The following is a 12,836-nucleotide window of genomic DNA, read 5'->3' as shown; positions in this document are numbered from 1 at the left end:
AAGCAGCTTGGGTGTAAGCTTAATCTACCAGTGACGGAGTAGGTATCCTTTGAAGTTCAGGATGGGGCTCTGCACAGTCCCAGCCATCCTGTCAAGGGAAGAAACACTTTGTCCACTGTTGGGAGCAATAGACATCTTATAACAGTAGGTCATCGAGGATCAGGTGAGGCGCTGAGTGCGGACAGGAAAGCCTTTTGGTTTCAGATGGTAAATTAACATTTTCCAAAAGTTTCATCTCTAAAACAGTAATATGAGATCTGAGTGTATTACCAAGTTGGGGTTCAAATGACTAATAACATTAGTCCTTGAATTATTTCTGTAGCTTGTTCCAAACTAAATTTAGCATTAAATAACTGTAATAGTGCAACCAGTGTTAACCTATGTGAGAGCCAACCCAGCCACTGTAAAAAGAGTCTTTGGAGGTTTTTTACTGCCAGGACATTTGAAACATCAAATACACATGTCCTACTTGTAAATCCCTTGCATACTGCACTATGAGCTTTTAAAGCTTAACTTAGGGGTGACTTAGTAGTATACAAAAGGAAGGTTTTAAACCCAGCAAAAGGTTGAGTTTTCCAGGTCAAAATTACAGTTTAAAGCTACATACCCAGAGTGCAATCAGGCCTGGAGACATGCTTTGCAGGACTATTGTAGTAGGTGGCACAATGAGTGCTGCAGTCCACTTGTAGCATTTAATATACTGTCCCTGGGAACAGGTAGGGATTTATAAGTAAATTAAATGTGCCAGTTAGATGTATGACAATTTTACTATGTTTGAAAAGGAGAGTGTAGTGTAGTTCCTATATTCCCAATAGGCTCTGCGCTTTGGAATAATATATTCAGCAGTGTAGACGTAGGACTGAGGTCGACTCGTTCTTTACTGACTAAATTAGACTTAATTAGTTTTGCCAGCTAGCTCAGAGGTCACTAGAAACGTTCTCGAATAAACAAGGAGGAGTTTAACTTCCCTGGATAGACAAGAAGGGATTAGCTTCTGACAACCATAAAACATGACAACTTTGCTCCCTCAGAATAAGAGTGTATCTCTAGAGTCATGTGAAAACAATAGACAGCTATTTTACTCAGTCAATCGTGCGTACTTAGTTTCACCAGAGTGCAGAGAAATAGAGAGACAGGCGTTTTCAATAAAAGGTGTTATTTATTGAGCAGTCTTCTTTCTCATGCAAGAGAAATGAATTGCCACAATTGCAATACTTAACATGAAGTAAAGTGCGTACAGTAAAAGGAGTATTATGAAATAATACTGTAAAAGCATTGATATGGTTTCTTAGCCATATGATACTTTAAAATGGATAAAATATATACATACATAAAAACATTGACTAACGTACTCAACTGGTGCTTCTAATCTACGCCTACCCCGGTGTACCTGACCTAAGCCTAATACGTGGAAAGGAGTAAGTAAGTTGCAGTTTAAGTTAAGTTGGGTTTTGCTAAGGAATCTGAATCAAGAATTCTCTCAAGGGTTTAGTCAGCTCCGTACCTGGGAAATAGAAAGCAGGAGGTCTGGTATCTCTCTTTCAGGACTCGATATCCCAGCAACCCGCAATGGCGGCTGGAAACACCGGAGCTGGATTTTCTTGGCTGGAGAAAAAGACAGCGTCTTTCTCAGTGCGTCAAAATGGAGGGGCGGCGTCCGTGGGCTCTCGCATCAGCTGGGCTCTCGGACAAGTAGATCGCCGCTCTGCTCCAAACCACCGTGTGTTACTTAAGGCAACTGTTGGTATATTTATACCTGAAAGGTGCCGGGTTTGACGTAAGGTTGGACCTAAGACGTCAATAAAAGATGTCACTAAGAACTGGCCATTCTTCCAGTGCTCGCAGGAGTTCTAGGACAAATCAAAACAAAAGCAAGGGTAATTCCCAGGTTGCTGGAGGTTTGGTTTGTTTAAAGAACGCGTTGTACTTTCTAGGAGTCTAGGGGAGTAGCCTTGGGTTATTTGGACTGCATGGGCTATTACTAAATATGGATATGACTCTAATGTCTTTATAAGGATATTATTTATTATAGCCATATAAGGGCATAAATCAGGAATATTGAATTAGGGTCCTAGATTTAAATACAACACCCACTCCACGATCTAATGTCCATCATTACTAAAACTAAGCAATAGTAAACATATAATGATGCATGTGTGTTTTCCAACCCACCCCAAAATACATAAATCGCGTTTGAAATGGTATATGGTAAATACACGAAAAATGAGTATTGGTACTGTACGCCTATTAAGCAATGTAATCATTCAGTTAAATGCATATATATATCAGCTGACTGATTTGCGAAATTTACACATGAAATGGCTCTGAATACAGAAAAGAAGGTCGAGACCATTCCATCACATATTTATACAAAATGCTGTACATGTGCTAGAGGCTGAGGTAAAATATTGTCTCTAGAGTTCCTAAATTAGAAGCTCTGTTCTCTAAGAATAGTTCTACTTTAAGCAGAGTACTCTGTGCCAAAGAAAGGGTAAATATTTTTGAAGTGAAAAAATAAATTATTTCGCTTTCAGGGGGAAAAATAGTTCCAACTTGTTGGAACCTAGATATGTCAGGTCACCTAGGGTAGCCTGGCCTAGCGTAAGACTATTTCAATAGAGGCACATGCGTAAAGGTTGCAAACCACCCAGCAGCAATTCAACGCAATTTCACTCAAAAAGGACGCTACACCAATGTTTGGAAAAATACGAGCTTGTTTATAAAAATAATCTTTGTTCTCTTGTCTTTAGAAATCACAGCTTAGTACATTACAGTTTGATCATGAAAATAATATAAATACTTTTAAAGTTGCTAAATCAGGTCATTAAACAGTTCTTCAACTTAACAGCACATTACATTTAGTTAGGAGTTTAGTAACTTCCTCAAAATTGTCAGAACTATCACACTACTTGGCTCTATAGCATTGCATCACATTACAGTAGTTTAAAAGAAGCAGTGTCTGCACTTCTCTAGAAAAGTATTTACTTATTTACTCCCTTTCCACCACTAATCCAGAAGAATTGATGAGCTTTACTCACTTTAGTTGCCCTAAATAGGCTTCTCACCAGATCTGGCAACAGTAAGGGGGAGGGATTGGTATAAAGGAGACTAAACACAGAGGGGAAACATTCTGGATTGAAAATTATGTCCCCTTAGTTTCTTAAAAGAAGCTTGTTAGCGTCCCCCAGTATCAGCCCAATCCTTATTTGGCCAATCGGCAGTCTTGGTTCCCTTCAAGATGACTCAACGGCCTCCAACTCCCCCCCCCCTCACCACCTCCTTACTTCGTTTCTGCGTGTTGGGCCCCCAGGACCTGTGTTTCTGTCTCACAGGAGGGGGGGGGAAAGGGACCAATCTTCTCAGGCGCTTGATGCAGTCTTCCGCCCCTCCTCACCCGCTCAAAGCCGCTCCTCGTTGAGGCTTGAGTAGGGAAAAAGGACCCACAACCGGGGAAGCGCCGATGCACGCTTCCTGCCGCTTCCACGAGGATCTCCTGTCACAACCAGAGAAGCGCCGATCTGCGACGACTTCTCCCCGCAGCGGTACGTCCGCGCATGCGCGGGAGACTAGCGGCCAAGTCCGGAGTCTGCCCCGGCCATGCTACCGCTGGTAGCGGCTCTCCTCCGGGCCTGCTCACTCCTAGGCCCCTCCTATTAGGGATATCTGCAACTGTCTGGGGCATGCGCAATGGCGCCCGGCTTCCGTAATCAGCCCCCGCCTCTCCTCAGAACAGTGGCGCCGCCACAACAACACGGATGACGCCCCCGGGGTCCTGCTCACAGCGGAATCAGCGCTGCCCCAATAAATCCGGCACCCCTCTTTCTTCACTGCCTCACAAGGGGGACAGGTGCTTCACCAGCTGCACTACCGGTCACCAGTAAGTGATCTCAGGGTCACAAGGGCAATAACTGGTTTCAACACCCAAAGCAACGGAAGGTAGGGAATGACCCTCACACGTATAAGATCCCAGTTCTTTATCCTTGACAGGGACCCACTAATCCTCCGTACTGGACAGGGGCTGGTGAAAGGGGGAGGCGCTCAGTTCCACTCTCACAGCAGGGATCTGTATAGTTCCACAGTCCACTGGGAATAACCCCTTCACCTAACTGTCCGGGGTCAGCAGGATGAAACTAACTCGGCTAGGTCAACAGGAATGGGGGTGGAGAACCTAGACAGAGGGCTACCCTTGTAGAGTATTCCACCCTTCAGGACCCTACCCCTACCAGACCTCAGCCTTCACTCTAGCTGTTCCTCACTGGCAAGACAAAATGGCTGACCAGCATTCCGCCTTTTATAGGCTGACCCTCAGAGGTCCAGAAGGGACCAGAAGGTTCTGGAATGCCCTACTCTATCCTATGGGACAGGTTCTAGGATTGTCAGTTGTGACAGTTGGTAGCCACCATTTTGTGACTCCAAAGAAATTCCTGTCAGGAAAGGCCTCTAGGCCTGAGGTGAAGAACTATGAGGGTGAAAGAGCACCTATCCCCTAGACCAACACTTAGAAAAATCTAGTGGACACAAAAATAAATAAAGGCATGAGGGGCTATAAGGGGACAAAATAAATAATAAATTAGAGGGACTACGCAAAAGGCCAGACAGGTCTAACACGCGTCCCCCCCAGCTGAAAGTGGGGAGAGCTACCCAACCCCTTGGGAGTCCTCATCACTAAGGCGGAAATACCGGGAAAGACCGTCTGCATTGGCGTGGTCCACTCCAGGTCGATGTTCCACCCGGAAGTCCATTCCCTGTAGGGAGATGGACCACCTCAACACCTTGGGATTCTCCCCATTCATCTGCATTAGCCAACGAAGGGGTCGGTGGTCAGTCTGAACCAGGAAGTGCGAGCCAAACAGGTATGGCCGCAGCTTCTTCAGAGCCTACACCACCGCGAAAGCTTCCCTCTCAATTGCACTCCACTTCTGTTCCCGGGGAAGCAGTCTCCTGGATAGGAAGACTACAGGCTGATCCAGGCCCTCTTCATTCAGTTGCGATAACACTGCCCCAATGCCATGTTCTGATGCATCTGTCTGGACAATGAACTCCTTGGAGAAGTCTGGGGCCCTCAGGACCGGTGCTGCACACATTGCCTGCTTCAGTTTCTCAAAAGCTTGCTGACAGGCGTTCGTCCAAACTACCCGTCGAGGTTGTTTCTTGGAGGTGAGCTCTGTGAGGGGCGCCACAATAGTGCCATACCCCTTCACAAAGCGACGGTAGTAGCCTGTGAGGCCCAGAAAAGCTCGGACCTCAGTCTGTGTCTTGGGGGGTTCCCAGGCCATGATTGCCTCAATCTTTGCCTGCAGGGGCTGCACTGTCCCCCTACCCACCAAGTGTCCAAGGTACACAACCGACCCCTGTCCAATCTGGCATTTGCTGGCCTTGATTGTCAATCCAGCTTGTTTCAGGGCCTGGAGAACTGCTTGCAAATGTTGCAAATGGTCCTCCCAACTGCTACTGAAGACAGCAATGTCATCCAGGTAGGCAGCGGAGAAACTCTCCATTCCAGAGAGGACCTGATTCACCAGCCGCTGAAATGTGGCAGGGGCATTCTTGAGCCCAAAGGGCATCACACAAAATTGGAAGTGTCCCTCAGGCGTGGAGAAGGCTGACCTTTCCTTTGCTCCATCTGTCAAGGAGATCTGCCATTACCCTGAAGTGAGGTCAAAGGTACTTAGGTATTGGGCAGCTCCTAGCCGGTCAATTAATTAATCCGCCCTAGGGATCGGATGAGCATCAGTCTTTGTAACTGAGTTCAGTCCCCGGTAATCCACACAGAACCTCAGTTCTGGTGTGGTGCCTGGTGGAGCGGCTTTTGGCACTAGCCCCACCGGGCTGGACCAAGGGCTACTGGAAGGTTCTATAACTCCTAGCTCTAGCATCTTGGCAACCTCTCCATGGATGCTGGCCTTCACCTTGTCGGACAGCCGGTAGGTCTTTCACTTCACTGGTGGGCTGTCCCCTGTGTCCACATCATGGGTACACAGGTGAGTCCTTCCCGGGACAAGGGAGAACAATGTAGAGTACTGCTCCAGTATCTGGCGGCAGTCCTCCCGCTATTCAGGAGTTAGAGTGGGAGAGAGAATCACTCCCTCCACTGATCCATCCTTCTCTTGAGACGATAACAAGTCTGGGAGAGGTTCGCTTTCCGCTTCCTCTCCCCCATCAGTCACCATCATTAAGATGACCTCGGGCCTCTCATGGTGGGGTTTGAGTCGGTTGGCATGCAGCACCCGTAGTGGCTGTCGAGGGGTCTTAAGGTCCACCAGGTATGTGGCCTTACCCTTCTTTTCCAACACTTCAAATGGGCCTGTCCAGCGATCCTGAAGGGCACTAAGCTCCCCAGGCTCCATCACCCACACTTTCTGGCCAGGCTCCAATTCCACCTGGTGAGCATTGTGGTCATACCACTCTTTCATGACTGCCTGGCTGGCCTCCAAGTTGTCAGAAGCTTGCTTCCACAACTTCGCCATTTGGCTCCTGAAGGCCAGCATGTAGCTCACCACATCCTGGGGGGGTTTCCTGGGAGACTTTTCCCAACCATCCTTCACCAGGCTGAGAGGACCGCGTACAGGGTGCCCATACAGAAGTTCAAAGGGGCTGAAGCCCACTCCCTTCTGTGGCACTTCCCTGTAGGAGAATAGCAAACAGGGTAGGAGGACGTCCCATTTCCTCCGCAGGCTTTCGGGCAGACTTCTGATCATGCCCTTCAAGGTTTTGTTGAACCTCTCAACCAGTCCATTCGACTGGGGGTGATAAGGAGTGGTGAACCGGTAAGTCACTCCACACTCCTTCCACATCGCCCGCATGTAAGCTGACATAAAGTTGGTCCCCCTGTCGGACACAACTTCTTTGGGGAATCCCACTCGGGTAAAGATCCCCATTAGGGCCCTAGCCACCACATGTGCAGTGACTGTCCTCAGAGGAATTGCCTCTGGGTACCGTGTGGCATGATCCACCAGAACCAGGATGAACCGGTGACCAGCTGTTGTTGGTGGATCTAAAGGCCCTACAATGTCGATGCCCACCCTTTCAAAGGGGGTGCTAACGACTGGAAGCGGTTCCAGGGGAGCTTTCAGCTTCACCCCTGTTTTCCCACTGGCCTGGCAGGAGACACATGTCCGACAGTAGGTGTTGGACGCCACTTTCATCTGAGGCCAGTAAAAGTGGAGGACAAGCCGAGCAAAAGTCTTGTCCTGACCTAAGTGTCCTGCCAAGGGTATAGCATGAGCCAATTCCAGCAGAAAGGCTCGGTATTGTTGCGGGACTACCAAGGCCCTTGATGAACCAGGTAAGGGTACCTTGGGTTCACTGTAGAGGAGTCCATCCTCCCAGTAAATATGGTAGTGTCCCATAACATCACCTGCTGCCTGGGCTTCAGCCTGACGCCTCAGTCCCTCAAGGGTAGGGCACTCCCTCTGCCCCTTACAGAATTCCTCTCTGGTAGGTCCTCCCTCACCATGCCACTCAGCAGGGATGGGTAAATCCTCCAGAGAGTCTACTTCCCCCTCCACGGACTCCTGGTCCACCACCGCAGGTGGCCGATCTGTCATATGGGGTGCGGAAGCCGAAGCAGGCTCTTCCTGTCTTCGGGTCTGTCCCTTTTTGGCAGCGGGTTGGGCCATTGTTCCAGGCTCCATCCCAGGCGAACTTCCTTTCCGGGTAGTCGCAGACCTTGTGCTCACACAGGCCCAGTCAGGTGTACCCAGCATCGCAGTGTGCGTCCGGTATTCCACCTCTCTCCAAGCGTTGTGCTCCATATCATTCCCCAGCAGACAATCAACTGGCACGGCAGGGCTTACGGCAACTCGAAGTGAACCTGCAACCCCTTCCCACTCAAAGGGAACCTCAGCCACTGGATAGTGGCCCATTCTGCCGTCAGCCATCGCGGCGGGTGGAGTACATTGGGAATCACCTGCTCTGGAGACACCAGTCGACTTCTCACCATAGTCATACTGGCTCCTGTATCTCTCAGAGCCTCCCCTCTCTGGCCATTGATGGTGATCCATTGCCCATACTTAACAGTATTTGGGGGCACCTGGATCTTTGGAACCATCTCCCGTTCTCCCAGGGACACTAAGGTGACACCCGCCCACTCACCCCCCCTTATCTAAGGGCAACTCCTCTCCGAGCGCTACACTAGCTACTCCCGGTGGTTTTCCTCCGGTGGGAGGGGGTGGTCTCTTTGGGCATCTGACATCTCCCTTATAATGTCCAACACCACCACACTCAAAGCAGTGGAGAACCCTTGGCTGCTGGCTTTGGCCAGGATTAGGGTTTCTGGGCGGGTTTGCCCTAGGGGTGAAACCTGTTCCCTTTCCCTGGAAATTGTTTTGGGGACCTTTAGAAAACTCCCTTTTTTTATCTCCCCCCTCCTTCTGGGGAGCGCCCTGTCCGACCTTTTGGGAATCTCCTCCAGTCCCCTTTGAGGACACCCGGGTACTTGCCCAGATGTCCGCCTCCTCTGCAAGCTTCGGGGGATTGGTCAGCTTGCTGTCCACCAGGTGTTGGCGCAGCTCGGGAAAGCATTTCTCGAGGAGGTGCTCTTTCAAAAATAGATCATACAACCCCTCATAATCCTTCGCCTCACTGCCCTTTACCCAGCCCTCTAATGCCTTTCTTGCATAATCAAGGAAGTCCACCCAGTTCTGGGTGCTTAACTTGTGGCTCCCCCTGAACTTCTGGCGATACCTTTCTGGGGTAAGCCCAAACTTCCTTACCAATGCTAGCTTCATGGTGGGGTAGTTGGTTTGCTCCTCTGGTTCCAGGGCCAGCAAGGTGTCCCGACCAGTAGGAGGCATGTACTTTTACAAACCACCCCCCCAGTGCTTCTCCTGCACCCCATGGGCTCTTAAGGAGACCTCATAGGCAGCCAACCATTTGGCTATGTCATCTCCCTGACTAAAGCTAGCAATTAGGTCTTTTGGCAAATAGGGTCTGCACTCCCTGGCTGTTTCTTTGGATTCGCTGCCACCATTCATTACAGGAGAGGACCCCCGTTGCAGGGCTTGGAGTTCCAACTCTTTCAACCTGAACTCATGAACCATCCTCCTCTCTTCCTTCTCCTGCTCCAGCTTAGCCAACTCCCATCTTAATTTCCTCTTTTCCCTCCTGTCAGTGAGCTCTGCTTCGGTCAAGCTTCCCCCGGAGACACTACTGCCCTTCCGGGAGTAGGACACTGGTCCTGGGAGTAGGTTTTCCCCCTCGGAGTGGAATAATCCTTCTATCTCCACAACCGTTTCCCGGTCTGTCCCTTCATCCTCCTCCTTCCCTTCTTTGTGTGCTTCCACCCAAGCCCTTAGACTGGTCTGGAGTTCCCCCTTCTTGGCACCATGCTTAAAAAATACCCCCATTTGTTGGCAGAAATCTTTCAGCTGAGCCACCGAATAGGTGTCTAGTTTTTCTAGTGCAAACTCCATTTTACCACAGGCAATTCAAAGCTACACACACAAGAAGAATAGAGTTGCAAGGGCAACCTGAAGCTACCTCCACCCCACCACCAGGAATAAATTTGGAAAAAACAAAAATACAAATTAGGAGGGCCGCTAGGAGAAAACTCCTGGTGTAGGCTAGTGGATTACACTAAATTACTACAGAGTAGTTGCAACCACAGTCAAGATCCCACCGCTAGACACCAACTTGTTGGAACCTAGATATGTCAGGTCACCTAGGGTAGCCTGGCCTAGCGTAAGACTATTTCAACAGAGGCACATGCGTAAAGGTTGCAAACCACCCAGCAGCAATTCAACGCAATTTCACTCAAAAAGGACGCTACACCAATGTTTGGAAAAATACAAGCTTGTTTATAAAAATAATCTTTGTTCTCTTGTCTTTAGAAATCACAGCTTAGTACATTACAGTTTGATCATGAAAATAATATAAATACTTTTAAAGTTGCTAAATCAGGTCATTAAACAGTTCTTCAACTTAACAGCACATTACATTTAGTTAGGAGTTTAGTAACTTCCTCAAAATTGTCAGAACTATCACACTACTTGGCTCTATAGCGTTGCATCACATTACAGTAGTTTAAAAGAAGCAGTGTCTGCACTTCTCTAGAAAAGGATTTACTTATTTACTCCCTTTCCACCACTAATCCAGAAGAATTGATGAGCTTTACTCACTTTAGTTGCCCTAAATAGGCTTCTCACCAGATCTGGCAACAGTAAGGGGGAGGGATTGGTATAAAGGAGACTAAACACAGAGGGGAAACATTCTGGATTGAAAATTATGTCCCCTTAGTTTCTTAAAAGAAGCTTGTTAGCGTCCCCCAGTATCAGCCCAATCCTTATTTGGCCAATCGGCAGTCTTGGTTCCCTTCAAGATGACTCAACGGCCTCCAACTTCCCCCCCCCTCACCACCTCCTTACTTCGTTTCTGCGTGTTGGGCCCCCAGGACCTGTGTTTCTGTCTCACAGGAGGGGGGGGAAAAAGGGACCAATCTTCTCAGGCGCTTGATGCAGTCTTCCGCCCCTCCTCACCCGCTCAAAGCCGCTCCTCGTTGAGGCTTGAGTAGGGAAAAAGGACCCACAACCGGGGAAGCGCCGATGCACGCTTCCTGCCGCTTCCACGAGGATCTCCTGTCACAACCAGAGAAGCGCCGATCTGCGACGACTTCTCCCCGCAGCGGTACATCCGCGCATGCGCGGGAGACTAGCGGCCAAGTCCGGAGTCTGCCCCGGCCACGCCACCGCTGGTAGCGGCTCTCCTCCGGGCCTGCTCACTCCTAGGCCCCTCCTATTAGGGATATCTGCAACTGTCTGGGGCATGCGCAATGGCGCCCAGCTTCCGTAATCAGCCCCCGCCTCTCCTCAGAACAGTGGCGCCGCCACAACAACGCGGATGACGCCCCCGGGGTCCTGCTCACAGCGGAATCAGCGCTGCCCCAATAAATCCGGCACCCCTCTTTCTTCACTGCCTCACAAGGGGGACAGGTGCTTCACCAGCTGCACTACCGGTCACCAGTAAGTGATCTCAGGGTCACAAGGGCAATAACTGGTTTCAACACCCAAAGCAACGGAAGGTAGGGAATGACCCTCACACGTATAAGATCCCAGTTCTTTATCCTTGACAGGGACCCACAAATCCTCCGTACTGGACAGGGGCTGGTGAAAGGGGGAGGCGCTCAGTTCCACTCTCACAGCAGGGATCTGTATAGTTCCACAGTCCACTGGGAATAACCCCTTCACCTAACTGTCCAGGGTCAGCAGGATGAAACTAACTCGGCTAGGTCAACAGGAATGGGGGGTGGAGAACCTAGACAGAGGGCTACCCTTGTAGAGTATTCCACCCTTCAGGACCCTACCCCTACCAGACCTCAGCCTTCACTCTAGCTGTTCCTCACTGGCAAGACAAAGTGGCTGACCAGCATTCCGCCTTTTATAGGCTGACCCTCAGAGGTCCAGAAGGGACCAGAAGGTTCTGGAATGCCCTACTCTATCCTATGGGACAGGTTCTAGGATTGTCAGTTGTGACAGTTGGTAGCCACCATTTTGTGACTCCAAAGAAATTCCTGTCAGGAAAGGCCTCTAGGCCTGAGGTGAAGAACTATGAGGGTGAAAGAGCACCTATCCCCTAGACCAACACTTAGAAAAATCTAGTGGACACAAAAATAAATAAAGGCATGAGGGGCTAAAAGGGGACAAAATAAATAATAAAAGGCCAGACAGGTCTAACACAAATGTTTTCAGTAGCTTTTGTTTTTCAAAGCTGAAGGCCGAATTCAGAGTTCAGGGAACGCTGTGTGCTCGTTGTTAAAAGGTTATTCCCGGTGTTCAGGGGAGAACATAATTTCAGACAGACTCGCAAAAAATTGGTCTACGACATCAGGTGAAAGTTCGACCAAGTTTGAAAATGCTGTAACAGTGCATGTTTGAGAATGATTGCTATCATCGATGTCAGGATCAGCAATGCTCACAGAAGGTTGTACCTGTGTGATGCTGCTCTCATCTCATACTCCACTGCCACATACTCGTAGTGGTGAAGTCTCAACGAATTCCGTCATCAGAATAGGTAACCGCTGGGGACAACACGATGCATGAGCCGTTACAGGACCCAGCAAGGTATCTGTATCCATTGGTACTGCTGATGGTAGTGTAAGACAGACGTCCAACACGCATTCTTCTCCGCATAGCATACATCGAAGCACAGGTAAGATGCAATCTTGCCAGATTGGTCTGAATGATAGAAAACAGGTCATATTCAGATCTCTTAGCCGGGCTAATCCAAGGACTTTAGTTATGCGGTCCCGGTAGCGCATTGCTAGGATCGTTTCTTCCATCGTTGCTGGAGTCTTGTCTGCGGCTTGGCTTGCCATATCGGAGCAGAAGAATCAAAAATAAAATTCCTGCTACGAGTCCCAAAAGTAGAGGTAGGCCGCCAAAGACAGAATGGACAAAATCGGTAAAGATGCCCTGAACTGTTTCAAAGGGTTTTAACAGTCCCGAAAAAATTGTCTTAAATACATGTGCGATGCCACTGGTATCTGACATGTTTAAGATTTGGCTTAACATTTCTACGAAATGCACGGGGCAATTTGTTGATAATAAGGAATGTATCTCTGCTGTTGTCCTTGCGACTTGCAGATCATACGTTTCTTTAGACGAGGTCAAAGGCTTTCATTCTGCTTAAAGTATCAATTCGAATAGAAGAGATATTCAAATAAGGCCATATTGCAGCCTCCATGTCTGGAGTGCTGTTTGGATACAATACTTGCATACAGCAAGTGACCATGGAACTAAAGCTCACGAGATAGGCTTTTCCTGGCACCATGCCACAACAGCTGTGGTCATTTATTAGAACGTAGCTGCCGTTGGAAAGCTGTCTGAAAAATGGCTCTATCT

The sequence above is a fragment of the Lissotriton helveticus genome, chromosome 8 (genome assembly GCF_964261635.1).
Source record: "Lissotriton helveticus chromosome 8, aLisHel1.1, whole genome shotgun sequence".
NCBI classification, from domain to species: domain Eukaryota; kingdom Metazoa; phylum Chordata; class Amphibia; order Caudata; family Salamandridae; genus Lissotriton; species Lissotriton helveticus.
Note: the sequence above shows the minus strand (reverse complement) of the source record.